The sequence below is a fragment of the Coturnix japonica genome, chromosome 4 (assembly GCF_054131305.1).
Source record: "Coturnix japonica strain WE chromosome 4, WE-NBRP24, whole genome shotgun sequence".
Lineage (NCBI taxonomy): Eukaryota > Metazoa > Chordata > Aves > Galliformes > Phasianidae > Coturnix > Coturnix japonica.
Genome location: NC_140666.1, coordinates 71,240,527 through 71,266,586, shown reverse-complemented (window position 1 = coordinate 71,266,586; position 26,060 = coordinate 71,240,527). Strand labels below are relative to the sequence as shown.

The 26,060-nt window shown below is 41.7% G+C and overlaps 1 long non-coding RNA gene across 1 annotated transcript; it reads right to left on the bottom strand.

Annotated features, from left to right (window-relative positions):
- Nucleotides 1-24,096: 24,096 nt before the first annotated feature.
- On the bottom strand, nucleotides 24,097-25,756 carry LOC146761126 (uncharacterized). The gene is made up of 2 exons (XR_014946006.1): nucleotides 25,568-25,756; nucleotides 24,097-24,448 (listed from the first exon to the last, which is right to left on the bottom strand). It is a non-coding gene; the product is annotated as an uncharacterized LOC146761126 (long non-coding RNA).
- Between the last annotated feature and the right edge of the window lie 304 nt (nucleotides 25,757-26,060).

Genomic DNA, 26,060 nt, shown 5'->3' with positions numbered 1-26,060 from the left:
CATTATCTCCCCAAAGCAACAGTACAGATCTGGCCCTGGCATCTCTCTTCTTCATTTCAATCATCCAAATACTCCCCCTCCCTTCCTTTCTTCCTGGGTTGCATTGGTGGTTGTAGTGGGGACAGTGGCAAATTGCATTCCTGCCTGCAGGGATAAATTATTAATGCCTTCCTGCTCTGTGGAATTGTGGGATTTGCCTGTTGTTCTATAAAACCATTTCTGAGCTTCTGTTTAAGTAGTTCTGTCCTGATTTTTGGTACTCCAGATACAGGATAGGCTCCATCTCATTTTATATTGCTGTTTTCCTTGATGATCTCAAATTATGAAGCTGTGATGCAGAAAATACATAGTGGTTGGTATCCCCTCATAGAATAGCGTGTGCTGAAGCATTCCCAAACATGCATCCAAAATGTACTTCTCTGAGATTAATCAATTAATTAGACAAAATGGAAACTTTCTAGCATCAAATATTTGTTAATAATTTAAAAAAAAATAAAGAAACATTACTGAAAATATAATTACATTGCATTCTTCACATTTTGCTAATCTTTTAAATGCCTACATGTACCATTAAATACAAAATTATTTACCTAAAATCTTTTCTATAAAATATTCACTAGTTGGTTTTCAAAAAGGAAATTATTAATTCCTAAAAGTCTCTCTTTGAACTTATTACCTGGGCCATACAATATTAGTTTCTCCTCTGTTCGAGTAGTATAAAAGTTGTAGATTTACATGGCTGCATTAATTAGAACATAACATTTAGGATAGTCCACAGGTGATTTGCAATTACTGACTATAAATAGCCTCACCAGTTCAATGGAATAACTTGCTAAGCATGTGTAGACAGGCTGTGGCTTGCACATAGTACTGCAAGAAAGACACTGAGGCCTTGGAACGTGTTCAGAGGAGGGCTACAGAGTTGGTGAGGGGTCTGGAGCACAGGCCATATGAGAGGCTGAGGGAGCTGGGATTCAGCTTGGAGAAGAGGAGGCTCAGGGGAGACATTATTGCTCTCTATAACTTCCTGAAGGGGGGTTGTAGTGAGCTGGGGGTTGGCTCACTGGTGAGCTCTTCTCTTGTGTCATTAGTGATAGGACCAGAGGGAATGGATTCAAGCTACGACAGGGGAGATTCAAGCGGGACATTAGGAAGTATTACTTCTCAGAAAGGGTGGTGAGGCTCTGGAATGTGCTGCCCAGGGAGGTGGTGGAGTCACTGACCCTGGGGATGTTCAAGGAAAGACTGGATGTTGTGTTCTGGGACATGGTTTAGTGGGAGCTATTGGTAATAGGTGAATGGTTGGACTGGATGATCTTTTAGGTCTTTTCCAACCTTGGTGATTCTGTGATAGTAGATGACAGACATTTTGTAGATCACTAAGAATTGACAGTAGTATTGGTGGGGTGTTTTCATATAGCTTTTATTAAATGAGTTTTCTGATAGGAGACAGTATTCTTACATAGGGACAGTACTTGCTTTGTATCTATGTACAACACTAACAGAAAATCAGAACAAACCAACAAGGCAATGCCAGGGGGAAGGTCATTGTTGAAACACACTTCTAATTCCTTAAGAGTCATGTTTTGAACTTATTTAAGAAGATATATTGGTAGGACTGCAACTGTTTTGAAACCACACCCAGCAACAGTTCAAGAATTAATATGTTGAGCAAAAACTTCACCTACTCTAACTTTAGAAACTCTAGCAGTTTCTCTAAATTTTCAGTAAGGAAAAGATCTGAAGTATAATGGAATTGTTTGTTATGCATATAGATGAAGCTTGCTACTCCTCTTTAGGTACTGCACTGACCTCAGGCGATCCAGAAAATGTCAGCTAAGAACTGCAGCCAGCAAACCACTCAAGCTCTGTCCTGTCTAGTGGCAGTCCCATTGATCCCTGCGGTGCAGACTCTATCTGAAAAGCTTTGCTGAAAATAGTCATGTGCACTGTCACCCTAGGATTCTGCTTTAAAGTATAGCATCTTAAACAATTCTCAGTGCCACAAACAGGGCAGACCAGCCTAGGGTTTGCTCCAATTTTCTTTTTCTTCAGCGTGACTAAGGAAAGGCTTTTGCACTGTTTCATGTGCTTTTCAGGCAGAAAGTTTAGTCCATATATATCTTATTTTGTGATCAGCTACCTCATAGCTCAACCTAATCAAAGAGGTGCCATCAACTTCAATAGGAATCATATGGAGACTTTACTAGTGCGGTACAGATGATTTTTGGTACCTTTCAAGTAAAGGAGACAGCTCTTTTGGCATATATTGAATATTATTGTCCTTACTTTGTGTGGAGAAGCAAATGGGACTGTTGAAGGGAGACTTCTGATGATTTATGATCCAAATAGACCACAGAAACCTCATCCTCTTAACAAGGACTGAGCCATGTCTTGGATTTGTTTTCTGCTACTAATGACAGGTCACACATGAAGTTCATAATTGTCCAGCAGTATAACTTGGAGCATGGCCTGCAACCCCTCTGGAGATTTGAAAGGGTTCAAAAGAGGTCATGTAACATTACAGAAAAGAAAGTCAGATTGGTTCTCCCAGGCAAAGAGCAGTGTTCACGGGCTACCAGTATTTGCATTAGCCAAGGAGCTGTGATCTTCCTCTCAGTTTTTAATTGGCTGGCATCAGTTAGGTCCCTTCAGCACATGAGCATGACTGTTTATACTTACAAGCAGTAATAACCAGCAGTTCTCATTGCCCCATCCTAAAGGGACAGAGCAGCAACAGCAGGAGGTTGAAGAAAAGATTAATCAGAGGGGGCTGCATTTTCAGAAATCTTTTATGTCTCATACTCAGTAGGGAATAGGTGGCAAATGGTTTCCCCAATGCTGAAGAAGCAAATAACACGTGGACTCAAAATTATGAAATGAAGGTAGGAAGGGCTGGGCATTCAGCTGGCCTCTGCGCTCACAGAACTCCCATCTTGTGGGAGACAAGTTCACTGTATGAGATAGGAAGGAGGTAAACCAGTAAAAATGGAGCTAGAGACTCAAAGAACACCCATCAAAATCAAGGTGTTAAGAACAAAATAAGTCATGAAGACAAAGGACACCAAAAGAAGAAAAAATTAATTGCCTTATCATCAGCATCAAGATGGGGATAATAGATGAGAGAGACTAGATTTACACAGCTACAAGCAACATGACACTGTTACAGAACCCAGCATGATGAGGATGTTGAAGTGAGTCTTGGGTCTGCATAGCTGCAGGGAGCAGAGGAGATGGTGCTGCGTGTCATGTAAGATCCATCACTACCTTGTGTGGCTCAGAAACCACCCACAGCTCAAGCTTGGCAGAGCCTGTTCATTATGTTTGTGTGTTCAAGCCAGCCACCACAGACTCCTGCAACCAAATCTTTGCAGATCTGATAGAGGTGCACCCCCTACAATTCGTCTTTCAGTTGCTCTTGGTAAAGAAAATTATCTTGAAAGCTTATTAATTCACTTTGCCACATATGAAATTCAAGATGAGTGAGCAGGTGGTCTGTGCTGAAGACTATAAAATCAAATCAATTAGCTAGGTGACTAGATCCATAAACAGCAATTTGTCATGCCAGAGCAGAAGACTGCATCACAGAGAACTTCAGTCTAAATGAAACATGTTGGATATCTTCTGCTGCCATTAAAAAATGCACAAGTACTTGTAATCATTTCCTAATTAGCAAATGGAATGCATCCAAAATAAGGTACAACTCTACAAGAACTTAACTGAAGAGAGTTTGATAATAGAACTGTGTTTCTGGCACAATGGATTGTATGCTACACATTTCATTTCCAGACAATGAAGTTCAATCCCTTACTATACTGAGCTGATGATTTTAAAGGATAAATGTTATGAAGTAAACAATGGTTATATCTCAAACAAGATACAAATAAGCACTTAAACAAAAATATGTGAATGGTAACTGTGAATTCCTGAAAAACCATAGTAGGTATTTGGTGAGCCACTGCCCCAAAATGCCAAGGGCAACCATTCCTTCCCCTGTGAAGGGAATGTGCAGGCAGATGTTAAACAAACTGTTTTGAAGGAAAAAGCAGGATGACAATAGTTGTTACCAACCAGATAATACAGACTGATAGAGAAATGAAAGTACAAAAAAAAAACCAACAACCTGAACCCGACAACTGAGTAAGTTTTTAAAGCATGTTATGAAGAAGAAAATTCTTCTTAGTGAATAGATTCTACAATTCCTCTGTAACATATAATGAAAATGGTAAATGGATCAGTAATGCAAAAGGCAAAAGTATTAACTATGTCTTTCAATGCTGTACTGGGAATTATACCAATTGGTATACAGTCATATAAGGTGGCGATGAAAGGTGAAGCCTTGAAGCTCTCTCAGTTCTACTGTTTGGCAGAACAACAGAATCCAAGCTCCAAACCCTCGTTTGTATCTCAAAATCTCATGGATCATTTCAAAGATTCGAAGAAGTGTTGTGATCATCTAACTTGCCCACCTACATAGCACAGGCCATCAGGCTTGTGTGAACCCCTTCTCTGAACTACAGAAAGTCTACTAGGAAAAGACTGGTATGAAACTGGGAGCTTCCTTCTTGTCACAGTTTGTTTTGATTCAACGTCTGGCCATTGGATCCTCCCATCATTCAGCTACACTGAAGAATTCATTTCAGGAGAATACCCTCAATAGCACTGCTCACAGACAACAGGCAAGTCCCTCTTTTACACTGTCCCCAGTAAAGTATGAACGTTATGAAGCTCATTTTGCCATTCTTCAGGACTTCTTTTGCACCCTTGCTAAAGTGATCACATTCTTGTCCTGTGAATACTCGGTCTTCACACTGAATGACAGTGATTACTAAGACAGTGCTAAGAACAGCAGTATCTGAATGAGAGAACTAAACACGGGCACAAGTGTGGGCACATGTTTGCTCATGCAATGTAATGCTTAGTTTCAGAGTACGTTTGGGGAATATGTGAACCTCTGCCAGACTATACCTGAGCATTGGTTTGAGTCGTAGCACGGGACAAGATTGCTTAAACAAGCAGTATGGATGGGGCTACTATGTCTGGGGGAGTCTGGGTGTATGGAGGCAAGCTATTCTATCTCATCTTCTCTCACAGGTAAAAAACTGAACCAGGCCCACTTTTCTGATTAACAAAGACACAGCCCCTGCAAGGTTTTCTAACCAATTTCATCACATTTTTAAATTCAGAGCCAGAGAAGATTATTTTCCAGTGATCTTTTTAAGGAAAACAAACCTTCGCACTAAAGAAGAGGTTGCATAGTCTCCACCTGAGGAGACATCCCAAACTCAGCTGGACAACACCTAAGCATCTTGATCTGCCTTTGAAGTTGCCACAGCTTTGAGCAAGGGACTGGACTACTTGACCTGCAGAGGTGCCTTGCAATAGAATGATTCCATGATGATTCTCCATTCGTACTCCAGGGCCTGTCAGCAAGCCAGCTTTCAATCAGTGTGACATATGCCACGTTAATTTTATACTGTTTGGCTTTCTTTAATTGCAGTCATTGGGTCAAATGCTTTCTGTCATTTTCATCATCCTTATTTAACGAACTTGCTATCTTAACAAAAAAGGTGGCAAGTGAGTTTTACAATCTAGATTTCACATACAGTAATGTTGACTGATATTAATTATATGTTTCTCCTTTAATTTTCCTTTAATCTAGTGCTGCATCAGCTGTACCTGACTGAAGTTATCCTGGATCCCCATCTCCTCCACTGAGTTTCAGGAGTTACTGAACGTCAGCAGAAGCAGCTCAGGCACTCTCCAGATGACTCCACTAAAACATTAGGATGCAAGTTAGCTGGATGGCCCCATTTTAATATTTAACTTCTCTGTAAGTTTCTAAAGGAAAGGAAGTTGTTGCATCCCAAGCAGGATACAGGTATGCCACTCTTTTTACCTCTTTCCAAAGCAAACATTCATTGAACTGCACTATCCGCGTCGGCAGGTTTCGGGGCACAGCCCGCGGGCACGGTTGCCGAGCAGCAGCCCATCCTCCCGTCTGCCTCGCGGGCGGTGGAGCCCTGGAAATACGGCCTAAATTAAATGCCTTCCTCCGCTGCCACCGCGGGCCGGGCCGGGCGGAGCGCAGCGCTGAGGTTTCTGGCTCGGGCTGCGGGTCCCACCCTGCCGCGGCGCGGCCGCCCTCGCCCTTCCCGGCCACCTCCTCGGGAGCAGCCGCCCTGTCCCAGCCCTCCCCCGGGGCTCGCTGGCCCAGTTCCTCCCTGTCTCTGCCACCGCGTCCCCAGGGCTGCAGCAGCCCAGCCCTTGGCCCCGTTCGGCCCCGGCTTCTCTACGTGGGCAATTAGGCGTTTCAGCTTGCTCTGCTGCCGAACTCCGAGAGCGGACACCGGCACAACCGGGATGCTTCTTGCTCTTTGTGCACCTGAAAGACCTTTTTGATTGCATGCAATTCGGAACGGTATCATAAAGTTCCGAATTACACACAGCCCAAATCCTGTCTGTTTTTCTGGGCAGTCCAATAGCAATGAATTCCAGGAGATTCCCACTTTTTGCCTTCCCACTCTCCTTTTGAGGCAGCGAGACGCTACGTTTTTCACCATTCACTTAAATACAATCTATATGAGTCAGTACCTGTGGCACACCCACTTACATCATCTGCCAGAGCAGACAGTGGACGAACATTCCCAAAATATCACAAACTGACCAATTGGATGCTGCTGCCGAGAAAGTACAACTGATAGTTCTGCATTTAGCATAGCAGTAAAGAGAAAGATAAAACCTTTCTGCCATTTTTTCCCCCCAAAATGCTGGTTACTTTTGAAGGAAAGCTTAAAAGCCAACATGACATTTTGGTAACTGACCTTAAAAATTACATTCATTGATCCTATTAGAAACTTGGGAGAAAACTTGTAACTGTGTCACTACTAGTCGCAAAATCCACCTTCATTTTTCACCCTGTCAATCCCATGGGCTTTCCCATGGCACACTGTGATCTACCTTCTGATCTCCAGCCACTCAGTGTGTTTTGAATTCCAGATATCACCCATAGGAAAATAAAGGATGTTTCACATCAGCAGCCACCAGCATCTACCATCTGTTTCTTCCTGAGAAAGAAGACCTATCTGAACCAATCATTCTACCCTAAGTTTAGTCAGTATTTAGAGTACAGAGCTACCCAAAACATTGCTGATAGATTTTCCTGGGCTGGTGGAGCTTGTGATTGATGGATAAGGAGGAAGCCACGGCCAATCTTCTCTCTTCCCTGCTCTGTATGCCACCGAAGTTTTGGTGCTTTTAATAGTAGGTTCCTTTTGCCCAGGATGTCTTTCACAAACAGTATTTAAAATGCTTGATGAATACAAGGAGGATGAGCACCATTCACAGCCTCTGCAGCTATGGCTCACTTAATACATCATTGCTTTTGGCACTGGGATGCTAATCCTCCCCTTCCTGTGAGAGAGAGCCCAGCCCTGAACACCTTATCTCCCATCTCACTGGGTTTCTCTGTCATGGTAGAAATCTCAGGGCTGTAAGGTAGCGCTTCATTTGCAAAGGACTGTCTTCAGGAGCAGAAATGCTGAAGTTTCCTGAAAGATTTCATCCTTATGATATTGTGTGGAGCAACATTTGCAGTCCAACAGTATCTCTGCTTCTGACAAATAAATGTGGAATGATCAACAGGGCAAGCTTGGTAATCAGGCAACTTCCAGTGAGTAAGTGGCCACTACTTATTATCCACAGCCCTATCCTGCGAGAACTTCAGCATATCCCAGAAGAGTCCATCAGGCCCTGCTGACATCAGGTTATATCGATATCACCATAAACGTGGAACAAAAATAAAGGCACAGTAGGTTTATAAAGACAAATTGAACCAGAGTTACAATCCATGCATACAGATTTGAATATTCCTCCCTTCCCCCCTTCCTAAACAAACAAAAAAAATGCTCCTGAAATGTGGGTAAAAGAAGCTGGACACAAGCTAGAAAATGCCAGGAGAGGAATGAATACACAGCCAGACTTCTCCTAAGGTGGGCTTCTGAAGAAGAGCTGATGCCTGAGTCCGGATTGCTCGGAGATCCTTCCTGTGATCATAAGCAAGCCAGTCCAGGTCAATAGGAAAAGGAGAAAGAGGATGTGGCAGAAGAGGTGCCACCTAGTAGCCCAGGGGCAAAGGAACTCACTCACCTGGGAGATAGAACGTTCAGGTTTGGATGCTGCTGTCTCTTCTTCCTGGTACAGAGCAGGGAATTAAACACAGAGTTTCTGTCTCCCAAACAAGTGCTCTAAATGCAAGCCATCTGCCACTGGGTTTCCTCAGTGTCAGCTGGAGTAGTTAAGATATTATTTTTAAATACTTGTTTGTTTGGAGAGGAACACCCTGCTTTCATGCCCTGGTATTGGAGCAGGGAGCTGGCATGAATGTTCCGGTCCTCATCCAGTAAACATTAAAGTACCTTTACAAACTGAAACTGCAGAGACCCACTACAGAATATCTTGTAGTTTGTTGAGCTCGGCACTTTTTGCAGAACAATAGGCTTTAGGCACAACAACAAAGAAGGAACAGGACCTGAATTTCTACCATGTCCAAGCAATAATCACTAGGTCTGAAGCACAAAGCAAGGACACTTGCTTCCCACACTTCAGGACAGGTGCAGTGCGGAAAGTGAGCTCTAAGAGACTGCACATTTCAGGTGAGGTAAAGAAATCTGGAGCAATGAATGCCTGTGTGAAGTGGATATCAGATACTCAGAGGCATTAGCAGGGGAGGGAAGTCTGTGTGCACGCCCATAGCAAAATGCAAGTATCTTATGGCCATGACTTTTGTCATGAACAACAACAAGGACATCAGCTGCCTCTCAGGCTAAGCAGACCTTGAGCTGGGAGTTCTGGTGATCTCAGTAATGTGCATATATCAGGTTAGCCTTAGAATTAATCTAGCTCTCAATCTCCAGTCTGCACCTACACTGTGGTGCAGCAGCATCACACAGATGAGGCTCAGGGCCAGACTTACCTCCCATTCCCTTCATTCACTTGCAGAAGCATCCTCAGGGCTGGATGAAGGGCAACCCAGCTGGTATTTAGAGGGATGAACTCCACATGCACCCCACACATTATGGTGTGTTCAAGAGCATGTTTACTTATGTGCTGAGCAAATAATAGGTCCTGGGACTCTGAGAAGCTTCTGTCTGACCCATTTGCCCTTACAGTCATTTCCTATGGTCTTCATAATCACCACTGCAATCACCAAAGACAGGGGTACTTCAGAAGAGGCAGGAAGGCTAATCTGACAAAGAGAAAGTGGAAAGATAGAAGCTTTTTCCTAGAAATACTCCCGAGGCACAGAGGATAGAGAATAAGAAGGAAGAAAAACAAGTGATAACATCACCACCAAATCCCAGCAGACCAGCATCATGAGTCAGGCCTCAAAGAATCATAAGATTTCAAAGCAAAATGACATTTTTGTTCTTTCTAATCACCATCTGATTTTCGATTCCCTAGGGCTCATATGCAAACTTTTTCTCTCATAGAAAAATAAAGATTAGGTTTTAAAATAATCATTTATTTTCAGAATAGGAAGTAGCAACAAATACTCTGAAGGAGAGCCAAGCTCCAAATGAAATCACCAGGGCTGACAAGACTATTAGAGGGCTGGAGAGAGAAAGAAAACTGGGAGAAACAAAGAGCTTGGAGTTGGATATGTCAAAGAAAAAGGCTATGCACACCTCTTCAGGCCTTTCCTCAAGGCAGAAAGCAAGAGGAACATGGAACATAAGTTAGGGAGGATGATGATAGTCAAATCTCTTGGGAGAAAATGCAGTTCTCTTCAGCGTGCCTTTTACCCCAAAGAGACTACAGCAAATGCTGAATTTTGATACGAAACTTAAATGTTGAATTTTCACTGAGAAAGTTAAAACTCAGATGTATAGTATGGATAATCAGTGGCATGGCTAATTGGTGACTTCCACAGTCTGTTCTACTGTGAAACATAAGATGTTTCATTTTTGTTTAGATTGCAAGTCTGAATGGAATAGCAAAACCAACATTTGAATGCTTGCAAACATTGTGTTACTTTTTTATCAGTCAGGCTTCCATTAAGAGAATAAACGTATTCGAGTGAGTGCACTGGGGCTTTTAAAGCTTGTTAACACCTGACGCACACAGACGAGGATGACATGGGAAAATGTGAAAGGTCATTCACTGTGTTCTCCTTGAAATACCTACTTTGCCCACATTCTTTCTCTATCCCTGCATGTCAAAGCTCTCTGCTCTTTTCTAGAAGACAGCCCTGCGGGACTGAGGTACAGAGCTGACCTTTTTTATGAATGTGGGCAATCAGAATGGAGTTGATGGCTTACAGGAAGCGAAATAAAGAGGGTTTTGTGTCCATGTTTGCAGTGTTGCTAGTAGGTGCGTTTAATACAAGTGTTAAATACATTCAAGGAATAAATCACATGATGGTAAATCTGATTGTACTGTGAACAGTCTTCTTTTGAACAAATTCTTTGATGTGGAGTCTTTGTTCCCATTATAGAACTTTGTGTTTCTCAATGACTTGCTTGATCAGTTTGCCAATCAGGCTTCACAGCAATACAAAAGCATACAAATTGTAATTCAGTTTCAAAATTTGTAATGCTAAAACCATAGATCTTTAATAATTAATTAAGTTCAAGTCTCTTCCTTTCACTTGAGATTGTATATTCAGATACAAACCTTTCTTTCTTATTGTATGGTATCCAATACAAACATACTACAGGAGTCCCAAGGAAACTTAAAAATCTCAGTTGTATCTATAGGTAGAATCTTTAGGAATTCCTAAATTTTAGAGGAGTGTGCATGGGAATGTTTTGATTCCTTTAAACATATTTTAAAAGCTGGCCTCTCCAAGAGGTCTTGTAAATAGCATGTAAATGCAGATACCTGCCTGGGTAACCTGTGAGGGGACTGAGAGCCCCTAGCATCTCTCACATCAGGGATCTCTACCATACTCACACTGACATTACTTACGAGCATCCCCCTTGGCTCTGCTCAACTTGGGGACACCCACAGAGGAGCACATGGCTGATACCAACAGCCACTCACCCCAACCTTCCTCCAATGCATCTAGTACCTCTTTTCCTCATCTATGGTGGTTTTCCCCATGAGGGGCTTAAGTATCTGAAATGGCAACAGGTTTGGAGAGCATATTTCTTGCAGTGTCCTCATCTGGGGCACAGCCTCTGCTTGTAGGTGACATGTTGACAGGGCCACCAGGCAGACTAGCAAAGCAGATATCCAGAAGCTCATCTGTATCCCAGCTCAAGTTTGCTTTCCAACACTGATGTCTCTGCTTTTGAGAAGACTTTCAGCAGCTGGGAATCTCTCTGGTTTGCATCTGCCTCAGCTCATTCCCAGCCTGTGCCCTTCCTGAGTGAATGCAACATGATTCAGCATTTCCTTTGAAGAAGAAGAAACTTGGTTCTCTTAACAGTTCCACTTTGCTGTGCTGTGACAGAACACAGATTTCACTTTGTTTAGAAGATGGGACGCCAGTAGCAATCAAGGATTTAATTATATTTCAGCTGCAAGAAAATTTCAGTTTATGTCTCTTCTGACCTCAAAAAGCCAGCTGTACACAGGGAGAGCATTCCTTAATATCAGTGACTGTGGCTACATCTGACTTCGAAAAGAAATGGCTCCTTTTTATCCAAAATGTTCATTTTGAAAATATCAAAAATGTCTCTTTCATATATACATATACACACTCATAGATTGAATAAATGCCATTATATAGTTGCTTACTGAATTGTACAAATGATATTTGAATTTCATAATGACTCATATCTGCACAATATCACCGTCACCTTGGTTTATATAGTTCCTCTGCCCTAGCACTCAAATAATACAGTAGCAATGTTTTCAACTCTTGGTTAAAAATATAGCACTTCTCCACGCTTTTATAAAGGTTCCTCTTTTGGTGAGGTTTGTTTTCACAGAATTGTAGGGGTTGGAAGGGACCTCTAGAGATCATCGAGTCCAACCCCCCTGCCAAAGCAGGCTCCCTACACCACATCACACAGGAAGGCGTCCAGGCGGGTCTTGAATATCTCCAGAGAAGGAGACTCCACCACCTCCCTGGGCAGCCTGTTCCAGTGCTCCGTCACCTTCACTGTAAAGAAGTTCTTCCGCACATTTGTGTGGAACTTCCTATGCTCCAGTTTCTGGCCATTTCCCCTTGTCCTGTCTGCACACACTGCTGAAAAGAGTCTGTCCTCGCCACTTTGACCCCATATACCACAGATATTTATAGACCTGGATCAGGTCCCCTCTCAGCCTTCTTTTCTCAAGGCTAAACAGACCCAGTTCACTTAGCCTTTCTTCACAGGGGAGATGCTCCAGGCTATTGGCTATCCACCTGTGGATGCACCCATCAGATCCTGTGGACTTATGAAAATTGGTGTTGCCTAGGAGCTCACGGACCACCTCTTCCCTGACTAAAGGGAAATCTCCCATTCCCCAGACCCTCTCACTAACCTCCAGGTTCTGGGATTCCTGGGGGAGACCTTTTTCACTGAAGACAGAAGCAAAGAAGGTGTTCAGTATCTCCACCTTCTCAGCATCCCCCGTTACCAGAACACCCCCCTCACTCAGTAGGGGACCCACATTTCCCCTAGTCTTCCTTTCACTGTTAACGTACTTTTAAAGCCTTTTTAATTATCCTTTATCACTTTTGCCAGATTTTTTTTTAAGTTTTGTTTTTTAAATTGTGATTTAACGATAGACCTTAAAAAGCACCTTAGAACAAAAGTAGAAAGGAGGAGACAATACTGCATGGATCAACAGAGTATATAGCACAGTAGGATAATGAAGAGGAATATGGAGATATGAGACAAAGAAGGTGGATCTGCTCATCTCCATGCTGAAGCAAGGGCTCACCTGAGGCAGCTCTGTGCTCCCAGCCCTCTGAGCAAGGCCACTCCTCCCTGCCTGCCATGCCAGCTGCAGCACCTCAAAGCAGAGCCTTTCAGTTGATGCATCTCAAAGTTCCAGGCCCTTCTGCAATCTAAGAAACATGTTTTTCTTTATGGGAGGATGGAAGGGCAGTATGTGCCATGTAGGTGTGCAGTCTGCATAGGGTGCTTTCCTTAGTCTTGTCTACACACGCCATTAGGGTTTCTTCAAGACTGAAGGTTGCTCTGAACCTAGAAACGTCCCAAGACAACTCCAAGAAATTACTTGGTGTCACAGATGCCACTGCTTGACAAATAATAAAATTCAGGGCCTAAAGCAGCTCCTGTTCAGACTGTTTCACAAAATCCAGTCCCTGTATCTCACCAGGGTCTGGCTCACTTTATTCATTGTGCCTCCTTTGGCTTCTTAATAGATTGCTGTGTCAGTGGCATGCATTGTATGTATCACTTGGCTAAACACCAGCAAAATACAATGTATCCTAATATAAAAGGCTATAAGATGTAGGACCTCTTCTGTTAGAGAATCAACAGCCTCAGGAGTGGGAGCAGTTGTTTTATAGTGATGCTGGGTGTGGTATAGGGGAAGGAACTGACAAGATGGTATCTAGAAGATGATGTTCCACTAAATAAAAACAGATTGCAGATTGGAAGAAAAACTAAAGAGGAAATTGTCTTCTTTCTCTATTCTTCATGATGCTTCACTTAGAGCATCCAGCAACTGTATTGCTGATGGAGTACTTCCCAGGCCAGGCGACATTTGCTCTCCTACAGCATTGCCTGGAAGCAGCAATCTCAGAAATACAGCCTTTACTGTTATAGCTGCTATGGTAAATAACATTTAAATCTCACTGTAAAGCTCTCTGACCAAAAATACCAAAGCCACTGTATAAAGCATCCATCCAGTATAAACTCAGATTGTGCAAAACATCCCTGGTGGCTTAGCTGTGACTACTACTTTCAGGATTTCCATCTGACCCATCACTACAGCTGTCTGATCTCCTCTAGCCCAGGTCTGCACAAGCCTAGGGGCACCACAAATTTGCTGTGGGTTATGATGCCAAAACATGATCACATGCCATACCTGATCTGAATCAGCTGTGTTCTTCTGGGAGATCCAGTCACACCCTGATCCAGTATAAATAACCTTGGAATTTCAGACTGAGACACTTCTTAAGAAGAAAGGATAGAGCTCTGAACTAGGCAAAGGTATGTGTGGTCTGAAGGCAAAAGAAGCCCTTGCTGTAATTGTAAATTGTGTCTTTGCGTAACAAAGCATGTAAAAATCTTTTCATTTGAGAGCTTCTAATTAAGCAGTTTTTAATTCAATTGATTATGTGGGGCTGCATTATACTTTTATCAGGTGTTTTCTCAGCCCTTCAGGTGTCCAACAGAAAGGATTATTGCTGATCCAGTTTTTAATCTAGAAGTGGGAGGAGGAATTGCTAACAGATTGCTAGCTGCCATAAGGCTACATTGCTGGCCACTAATTATGCAGCCTTCCTTTATGCTCACTATTAGTGTGCCATATTAGCTTCTCTCCATGTCTTGGCTGGCTGTAGCAGTGCTGTTCCTGCCCTCCTAAGCAAGGCTTGATGCAGGCTGTGGCTGCCCAAAGGCTTTCCAACACTCCCAGCTGCAGGCTGGTCCCTCTCCACCAACACTGGGCTCAGCCTAACATGCATAGCCCTGGGGTGTTCAGCAGCAGGCATCTGGCATGGCAGCAAGGAAGGAACTGCAGGAATAGTTGTTCCCCTGCAGTCTCATCTGCTAATTTTCTTTCTGCTACTCAAAATCCTCCCTGTTCTCTGAGGGCAACACCCTGGCTGAAGGCTTTGGGGAGGGTGCTTGCAGTAATTGCAGTCTGTCATAACATGGGTTTATTACAATAGTCACTTTACTGTAATAGACAGAAATGTTTGTTCCCTTATGAAACACACAGATGCTGGAAGATTTATGTGGGTAATGCAAACAACACCATTGCAGATTACAAACCACAGCTGATTTTCACTCTGAAGAAGCATCAAAGGCAATTTATAAACTCATCAGCCTAAAGCAAAGATTTGATTATTTACCTACAAAGGTGCAAAACACCATCTCCCAATAATGCTTCTCTTTATTGATAGCCTCAAGTTATTGGCTGTCACTTAAAAATAAAACATGAGGGGATCTGTCTGTTCAGGGAGATGACTGCTGCTGGCTTTTAAAGCATTAACATCCTAGAGACCACATTAGTGTGCTGAGGTTGCACCAGCAGGTTTCAATTCCTGAACTCCATTATTTTGGGTGCCATGGTGGGCATCTTCTGAACGTGCTGGTGAAGGTTACTGCTGCAGATGCACTCGTACTCCTGCACTGCAGCTTGCTCATGGTAGATAAGGCAGCTGGAGGTTTTTAACGGTGAAACAGTATTTCCCTGAGCTTCTTGATCTGCAGGAGAGATGCTGTAGATTGTTGCTCCTGTGCTTGTTGTGTTGCTGCTTTACTTACCTGAGTCAGCATGTCCCAAGAGATGCTGCCATGTCTTCCATCCAAACCACCGCACGTGCCTTAGCAGCCAGTATCTGCACTCAGTATTGAAAACATTTCTGTGGCGCTGGTGGCAGCTCAATTTGTGCAAAACTGATACTTTTCAGTTGGGAGTTACATTTATGAGATAACATTTGCTGCTCCACCCTCCTACTTTCATTGGAGCAAAGATACACTTTGCATAATAGTTTGTTTGTACAAGCTACTGTTCTTCATCTTTAAGTCAGCTCTCTGCACACTGGAATGTCAGCATGACATGCAAGGATAAGAAACGCAGAGGAGATAACAGCCCCTTTGGATCTGCTGTTAACTCTGCCACTCAAGACATTTTCTCAGGAGAAGAAGCCAGGTACACATTAGTCACGCACAACTGGGGAGATAATCAATATTATGTAGCATTTAGAGGGCACTGCAAACATCTTTGTCACTTCAAGGGGTGTAAATTCAGTAGTATTGAACAAATATGCTGGGTAGTCCCAGCTCCAAGGAACCCAAGTTAAAAACATAATATGGTACAGTGAATGAGGGAGAACTGAAGAAAATAGGATGAATGTGCTATCGAAAAAGATGTTAAAGCATTCTCTTCTGAACATATTTACTCATTTAAGTTGCTGCTCTCCTCATTAGCTTGAACTTCGTCCCCTGTTATCATTTTACATCCCCTAATCATATACTGCAAGAAACAGTAATTCATCCCCAGATGTCTTCTCCCTTCCATTGCATTAGTTCATTTCCAGTTCATCCTCCCTCAGGTCTCTGTCACAGGGCTCAGGGATATTGGTCTAATTAAATACACCTTATATGAAAGCTATTCTGTATGTCTTTGTGATGTTTGTAAACCTTCAGAAAATCTTGTATAATGTTAGTATAATCTTTTTGAGAACAGCACACCGTATTCACAAAGGTGTTTCATGAACTTATGCAGTGATGTAGCTTTACTGTTACAAGCAATTTAGTATCTTAGTATGAGTTGAAAGAGGGGTGAAGCAACTGCTTGGCCATGGCTGAATCATTAGAACTCCCCTGTCCTTTTCTGCAGGGCTTCCACAGGCTCAAGCAGCATGGTTTACCTCACTGCTATAGGAGGTCCAAGCCTTACACTTCGTTTGCAAAGCTTTTTGATCACAGCTGTACTGCTGACAAAGGCATTATTTGCACCCGTGTGGTAAGAGAGTGTAAACACCTTAAAAGTGCCATCCCTCTTGCACAATTACCCCCTGGGTGCTGACTCAGTGGTCTGGGGACAGTGCTGCTCAGCTAGTGTCCATCTACATTGCTGTCATACTGCCATTCCCCTTTGGGCTCCACACTGGCTTCTTAAGGCCAGCTAAAGCTTTCTGCTACTCAGCACAGAATTGTCACACTCCTTTTCTATTCCCAGTGCTTCAAAAACTAACAAATCAGAAAGTTAGCCACTTTACATGGCTCCTTTCCATTAAGGCAGGAATAACATGTGAGAACTCTTACAGAACTTCAGTGTTTATCCTTTTTCAGGTGACATCCATTGCTCTGAGCTACCAAACCGAGCCCCCTTGCTGAAATGTACGAAGAATCCCAGTAGTCACCTTTGACTGCTTTAAAAATGGCATGTGTGTATATATATATATATAGCTTAAGGCTGCCGCTGCTTGCAAATCCCAGTGACTTCAAATACTGAAACCATGTACTATTTGGGTAGGGGTAGATATAATGTGTTTGCAGAATGCACAATACCACCTGAAATCCTTCATCCACGCTGGGTAAAAATCAATGGATCTGAAACGAGGATAAAGGTTTACCTTTGATCGCCTTGTAAGAGATAACAGCAGGGCCAATGATAGGACCAGATAAGTGTTTACAATCATATTATTGCATTTCATCAGCTTCTTGCTACACCTGTCAGCATATCCCTGAACTGTAGCTACTGTGCAAGATGTAGTACAGTGACCTTAAAGACATAAGCTGCTAGCTCATTGAGATGCCTGATAGAAGTAGTAAATCAGTAAATGTCAATTGTATACAAGGAAAACAGGGTGATCAAGCACTAGAAGAGGTTTCTCAGGAAGGCCGTGGATTCCCCATCCTTGTAAATATTTAACATGACCTATTTAGCATGGCCTTAGCAGCCTTCTCCGCTTGTTCTGCTTGGAGCAGAGGCATTGGACTAGACAGTCTTTAGAGGTTCAGCCCAAATTATTCTGCAGTTCTGTGAGTTTATGACAACTCATCACATTTCAGTTGATGGAGCAACCATTTACAGGTGATGAAGATTTTCATGTTGTTGTTAAATCTGCGGGGGTAATAGCAGTATAATTTTAAAGAAAAAATCAGAGGAAACACAGCGATTATTGACTACAATAAAACAAACCAGAAATGGAGAGGTTGGTAATGTAGCACCCAGCCAAATGATGAAGATGGAAGCACAATTCCTCAGGAAATGGAGCTTATTTGGGAAGTTCCAGCATCCCTGAGTCTGTTTTCAACACAATTTGAGATGAAAAACATGGATGATACATTCTGCAGGAAAAATCCACACATGATTTTTAAAGAATGGACAGGAGAAAGAATATCCGTGCTAAACATGCAGGAAAAGCAAAGAAGGAAAGTCAAACATAAACAAGGTGAGAATATCCAAATTTAATCTCCTGTTCCAATTTTGAATTTCTTTGGAATGCCCCTATTCAAATATCCAGTCATTTCCAAACTGCATGAAATATATTTTGTGCCCAGCAAAGCTACATTTTCCAAAGAGAAATTTTCATTTCAATACTTTTTATCAGTACCTGCACTGGAAGTTCAGCTCTTCTTCCAAGAGCTGATATTGTTAAGGAATACAGCTTGTCTTAATTGAGAAATCTTTATTTTTCCTAAGCCAAGTTTTTCCTTTCCTTACAATAAAGGGAATTTCTTATATTTGCTACATGCATCTCTAGTGTTTTATAAAGACATCCAGATATTTTATTGCCCTGTTTCTTTTCAGACCACCCTTACAAACAACTTCCACTTTAATTTCAGAATTATCCCTTCTTGCTGACTTTTATTTTCCTGTGCAATCCTTAACATTATTTACTGTAATTAACTACTAGTTTTCTGTACCATATACAGGACATCATGGTGCAGATAATACCTACCTATACTCTCTAACCAGGTCCTACATGACCTTCATTACTATATTATCTGAGTAACTCAAATATTGATGAACAGAAAAACATAAATATCTTGTTTCAAAGTGTGAAGGAAACATAGTAAGATTAGGTTTGCAGAAATTCCTGCAGTCAGTCCTCACTGTGGCACCATGTAATATGTTCTTAGCTGTAAGTATGTAAAATTTGTGAAGGTAAGTTATGGCTAAGAAAGGAGGTTTGTATTTCTAGGGGAATAATACCTCTAAGTGTCATGTTAGAAGGACCAGAGAAATAAAGGTTTTAAAGAACCTTGATGGTTCAGACTGTGGAGAATGCCCCCCTTTGGGGCCACCACGTAGTTATTGCATGAGGCAACAACTGCTCTACAAAACTTGTCTTGAAGAGGTTCAGATTTTCTGGAAGTGGTGTTTCCACAGATGGCAAATTCCCCTTACTCTTCAAATGAGACCGTCAAATCAAAACAACCTCTTTCCCAGAGAAAGAAAACTAGTTTTCCACCAGTTCAGCCCTTTCTTATTCCACCATTTCCTCAGCTGTTGATTCACTGCATCCTCAGTCTTCAGCTCCCTTTGATTCACATGTGCGCTGCTTGCTGCTGTTTCCCAGCCCCAGTTACTGTACTCTTACAGTTTGTTACATCCCCTTTTCTCCTCTCATTCCTACTTTTTCCTGTTGCCTTTATGACTCCAACTCCAGTTTGCAGTATCGTGCATTCAAGTAAGAGACACTACCTTTCCCTATAAAACCTGACTCATTCACACCTCTGAACTCATAAACTTAATTGCCAAAGGGTTTTTTTCCATCTTGATGACTTCTTCAAGCTAAGCCTGTTCTGCTAACAATTCAGCTTCACAGCTACGTACAACCAACTTCTTTTTCAAACATACCTTTTATTTCTTCCTGTGATAACATTCATTTGTTTCACTGGTATCTTCTTTAAGAATGTATGAATGTACAGATTTGCCATTTACACGCACTAGAAATCTTCTCTGTGTCAGGGCCATTTTCCATAGACATTCCAGTTCATGCTCATCAGCTCAGGGGCATCAATATGGTCATTATCTTATATACTGCGCTTCCTGTCAAAGTTTCACACTTCCACAGTCATAGAACTTTTTAATTACATATTCTGATTTATATCCAATTCTATCCAAGAATGTAAGTAAGCTATTTTTTTAGGTGAACATGCCAGCATTCAAACAAAATTTTGTTCATTGCAACTTGAATACATTTAGCTCTTATCTACACGTGTGAAACTGGGCCTGCAAGCCAATATGATGCAGAGGGACTGCCACAGAATTTTCATCATTTTCAAGAAATACAGCCTCATACAATTGCTTTGATTTGAACACATCTGAAAACTGAGAGAGAGCTGAGGATAAAAAATCCCCGGACTCTGAACAGCTGAAATTATTTGTGCAGCTGGATCCTTCCTCCCCCTGCAAAGGAGGCATAGCAGAAGGCCACCTACAAAGCCTTTCAAGAAGCCTGATGGTCAGGGCTGTGCTAATCCATAGGGTATGCCACTTTCAAGCATTTATTCTGCTTGCTCTCCCATGCGCAACACACACGGGAGCTCTTTTTCTCACCTGTCTCTATCTGCAGCTAGAATATGACAAATTAGAGTTATTACTTCATCACATTTTCTGCTGCCTCTCAATGTTTCTAACTGTGCTTTCACTTCCCTCCTAATTCCAGCCTTTCCTCATCAGCATCTCTTCCAGTATCAGTGATTTCTGTCAGCGCCCAGCCACTGTACCTCAACCGACTGGTTCATAGACGTCTCTGATGAATACTCCTGATGAGGGAAGACTCAGTGGGCCAAAGGAATGGAAAATGATCTCTTGTTTTCTTGGTCACAATCTCAGTTGTGCAAACAGATCCACCACCATTTCTCTTCCACCTTCTTCACAGTATCATACACAAAAATTCACAGAGCTTTTGAGAAAGCTATGCTGGCTGGCCAAGTTATAAATGATATTGTCTGCACCTTGGCTTTCCCAGCACAATTGAGCAAAATCTAGAATCCTTAGTTTCAGTTAAGGAGTACCTGTTTCACTAACACTCAAATGAAGTCAAGCTTGTCAGGTTTTACATCCGAGAATGATGTCTTCAGTCATTTCAAGAAGTTTTTTGATGGTTAAATTTAATTCTGCCATGATAAATTGGCACTTTTCAACAAAATACAACCTCATAATTCTCACATTTATGTAGATAAATGTCAAGCGACAGTGTGGCTAAATTCCAGGTAGCTTTCTGGAAAGCAGAAAGGTTAATTAATCCTCAGTGTAGTTTCAATCTTGCAACAATAAAAAGATTCAAAGAGCTCCAGGTTTTAGATTTCAGCAGAGACTGTTATGTGTGCAGCAAAGCAACAATGCTCTTCATCAGTGTGTGGCACTGCACAGAGATTTTTCTGGATAAGGTCCAAAATTTAGGATTTGAGTTTTCTACAGACAGTGGGGCTCAGAGTTCACAGCTGAACCAGGCTTCCCATTACATCCTTCTAGCTGCATCTCATCACCTTTCCCTCCTTCCAGTCCTTCTGGGGTCTGATTTCCTTTCAGAGATCGCTGCTACAGCTGCCATATCACAACCAGGACATAACACACAAATTTGGATTTCCTCCCGTTAGAGAACCCATGTTCCCCATGGCAAACACTTGTCTATTAAACATTGTTTTCCAAAGACAATAGTGATATGTAAAACCTTACACATACTTCTGTCATGCTTTCTCATTATAGGCAGCATATTTTCTCCGAAGTCTTACTTTTTCATTCATAATGAAGTTAATGGAGCTTTTTATTCCTTATTATAACTGGATAAATGTTTAGTGAGCAACATTTTTAAGGAGTCTATTTTATTTATAGTTAGGATCTGATCTTTGAAGATCTTCAGAAGCTGCCTGGACGCCACGTTCTGATGTTTCTGCTTGAGCAGCATTGGGGCAGATGGCCCCAGAGGTTCCTGCCAATTCAGTCAATTCATGAGTTTTTCTCTTTACTTGGGTGGGCATCAAATCAGATTCTAAATCTCTTGGAAGATGCACACAGGCAAATCCATATTCAACGGTGGCTCTTCAGGAGTGAGGCATATGAAAAATCACACCTGCAACTCCAGTACCAAGGCGCTGAATACTGAGCATGCAATTCATTTTCTTGTGCAATGAGCGTGACAAGCACGATGACTTACACAGCAGTCTAGCATGCTTAGCATCAATGTTTAAAGAGCAAACCAACAGAGAGCTGAAACCTGATCTAATACCTTTCCAGAACACAGGCATAAAGACAGAAACATAAAGCATTATTAATATGTATTAGAAAGGGATATAAATTCCAACTGTGAAACATTTCTTGCAGGATAAAACTGTGAAATAGGCCACAGCCAAAACTGTAGATCTGAGCTTCATACCTCTCTGCTGTGGGGAACTACAATTTCTGGTATTGCTCCAGGGATTATGACTTTGGATCCTGATCCAGTGTTTTCATCCTTTCAAAATGATGTTCAGATTTGATCTAACGCAAATTCAGACCCAGGCCCAAAGTCTCAATTCAGACTCATCTCCACTGAAAATGAGTTACCCACTTCACACCATTCAGATCCAGACTCTTCCAATTTCTGAGAAGGTTCAGACTCAGCCAAGCTGATTCTGAAGTTCTGTGGTGAAGTTCAGATTCAGATGCCTGGAATGTCTAGGGAAATTAGGATACCTGGAGTCAGAGGAAAAGAAAATAATGGAAATCAGAAGCAAAACAGTGGGAGGACCAGCTGACTGCCAAGAGAAGAAAGAAACAGTCAGAAAAGGGAAGGATGAAGACATTGCTGCTTAACTCTGTTCAACACTTTTTTCAGGTAGGAGGATAAAAAGCCAGACCTAGTGTGGAAGCCGTGGAATCATGTCAATGTGCAATGCTTCTATTGTAACAAATCTTGCTTTTCAGGTAGACTTACTGCAATAGAAACACTCCCCTCCTAATCAGACTTGCAACTCTGGGAATAGAGCTGACTTGCACTTCTCTTTGAAACAGCAGCACACAGCTGCTTCCACCTGCAAGCAGATATCCAGTAATTTAGCTAGCTGACATACTGACATGTCTGTGCAAACATGAAACAAGCCCAGGGAGGCTGGCCCAAGCGGAAATAACTCAAACCAGCAACATCTCTTAATCTGTTAAAGACCCTCATATCAATACCAAACACTTGGTTTAAATGCTGGCCTTCCTCTAAATTGAAGTATTAGCATCCCTTTTCTGTCTCTGAGAAAGTTATTTCCATAAATGGAGCTGCATATGGAGTGCCAATGTTTCAGTTTTGCTATTCCTAATGGTGAAGGAAACCATACATCCCTACCTGCTCTATACTACAGAAAGATGAAAAGACAAGCAAGTGGCAATGCTAAGGGACCACATGCTGTGCAAGCAGAGCCTCAGAAGAATGTAAAAGCTGATAAGAAATAAACCTGAAGCAACCATGATCATTCTTTGTGAGACCAAACTCACGAACCTCCTCACAGTGTCTTTTTATAAGCAAGATATACATGCCCTGTTATCACCCTCTATCATCTCTTGTATACTTAACATTTAAAGTAACTCCCCTAGGTGCTGCACAGACCCATAAAGGCCATTATTCAGAGTAGGGTGGTGCACTAAGAACACATGCAAAAAGCACAAAGCCGCTGCCTTTAGAAGGGCAGACACATTGCAGACAGTTGCGAAATCATCATGTCTAACCCATCAGAGTTATGTGTTTTTGTCCTTTTCTGCTATCAGCTCCTTTGTTTATGTACCTGTCAGGTGCACATGTGAAAACTGCACACAGAACCACAGGTGCAATTGTTGCTGACCTGCACTGCACACAGCTCTGTGCATGTAGGAAACTGACGGCATAGACCAGGAAGTAAAAATCCGCAGAGAATTAATGGAGTCTACTGGAGTGCATTTTGTCTTCCACACCCCAGACACAGTCATTAGTGGATCCATGCATGAATGCTTATGCAGTGAACTACACCATAACTTGACAATACCCACACCGCAAACAGTGGGAAGCATCTTCTCAGTTAAAACATTAATCAAATTCTTCTACGGGCCTGAAAGAACTTATGTAAAAGATCTTTTTTCTTCTTTTCTTTTTCTTTTTTTTTTTCCAGTGAGATATTCAGCACTTAGCTCAGATCTGATATGGTGTTAAATGTACTCTGCTCTTTTGGATATAAAGGATTTGAGAATACTGAGCATCTCCAAGGACTGTCTAAGGATAGACTTTGCTTGGAGAATAATATCAGGTTACCTTAAAAACTATAGGACAAATGGCAACAATAAAAAGAGTAATAAATCACTATCACAACCAGAGGCCTGTATCTCCTTGTGAGCAAACACCTGAACAAGACCAAATTACTGGTAACGGAATAAAACACGAAGGGTGTGGAGTTCAAGCAATATGAAGATGTAATTTCTGCTTTGTGAACATACTTACAGGAAGAGGAAAGATTTCTGGGAAGTGAGTGTGTTTAAACAGAAAACAAACTTCAAAGGATATCATAAAAAAGGGAGAGTAAATACAGATATGACTTTATTTTGAACTCAGTAAAGCTGATCAATAAAGATGTCTTACATGCAAATTTTGTTTTTAGTTTAAACGTTACAGTATCTTTTGTTACTTTGAGCAACACGCTGTACTTATCCTGGAGGCACTTCCCTTACTGTTCTTTTCCTTAGACCCTGTGGCTCCACCAGGACACCAGAGTTCATCCACGTGAACAAGGTCGCAGGTCTGGGGTTGCTTATTGCTTATCTGGGGGTGTGGAGTGATGTTTTTCAGTAATGATCAGCAAAGCTTCCTGCTCAGTTAGGTTAGCTCAAAGGAGGAGAAACTAGATGTGCCATTACTCTAGGAAAAAAACAAACAAACACAGTTTTGATCATCTCTTTTCAAACTCCAGTGTCATTTTCCACCCTAAGGAACCTACTTCTGATTTTTAAATTAAAAAAATGCACCCTTTTAGAGCAGCAGAATGTGAGTTGGCAAGTCAAGCCAGTCCCTGCTTTTCCCTGCCTTCTGATCCCATTTCCTCTTTTAAAAGCAGTCTGCTCACAATCCTCTCTAATGTGACATCTCAGACATTCACCAACCAAAGAGACACAGAGGCAAAAGATATAGTTTAGACTAACAACCGCATTGTCTTTGAGAAGGAGGTGGTGAGAGTTTCCGTAAGGAAATATGCTTCAGCAACACAACTAATAAGTCTCCATTTTTAACCTGATAGATTTTAGCTTTTCTCAAAAGATGTAACCATTTTTCACCCCCAGCTTCCTTATTCTCCTGTGAACTGAACCAGCTGACATTTATCACTTTAACTGTTAGCATGCTACACGTGCTCTGTCTTAATTCCCATGTGCACACAGTGGCAAGGATTGCCAGAAGAAAAGAAATTTTAAGTTACACTTCTGGATATTAGCGGATCTGAGGGGAGCTACCTCCCTTACAAAATGCAAACTATTATTATTTAGCAGTTCTTATAGCAACCATTATGTCAGGCTTTTTCATGTTTTTCAAGCAGATTAATAGTTCAAACCTTATAATACCCAGGAGAGACAACTGTAATTTCCATATCACAGATCCCAAGAACCCAAGAAGATAAAAAACAAAAGGCCACTCAAACAGAGGAAAGCCATAAACTGACACCAGGAACTTCAGAATCAAGGCTTCAGACATTGGCTTCCGTTGTCAGTCACTGCACACGGAGCTGGAAAAAGAAAGTTCCCTATTTACCCACACTCTGCCCTTTTCTTGCAAAAATCAGACTCACTCAGAGCATGAAATGTTTCTGGAGACCGTGTCATTGTTTTGATCTGGTTAACATTTTGTGCTGTCACATTTTATAATGCTTTTCAATGACCTGCCCCTTTCTATTTTTAAGGAAGTACAATTGGTCAGATTCCTAGGAGCAACTTTTAAAGCCTGAGGGCATGTGGTAGCTGAAGATCTGCTACACTCACAGCCAAGTACCTCTTCTACATGCTGCTTCAAGCAGAGAAAATGTGGCTGATAAGGCACAACGGTGGCAATTATATTTTCCTCAAAGTAAGTTTCCTCGGTTGGACTAGATGATCTTGTAGGTCCTTTCCAACCTTGTGATTCTATGATTCTATTATGAAAGTAGTAAAGACAATGTTGAAGTTCCCAAAGGCCCCATCTCTGAAACAGAGCAAAACAGAAAGGAAAGAAAAAAAATGTAAGCATTGTTTTCCATTTCTCAAGAACTGCCAATCACAAAAGGACAACGGATAAGCCTTTACTTCATTATATATATTTTTTGTATCTTCATGAATGTTATATGTACAAAGTACACATGCACAGCTGTCAAGAAAAAAGGATGTAATTAATGCAGCCACAGAGCTGAGAAATCAAGCATTTTGAAGTCAGAAAATGCAACCTTAAAACAAAATGTTCTCCCCAAACTCTACCTTCCTGTATTCATTCTCAGAGACAGAAGAAATAG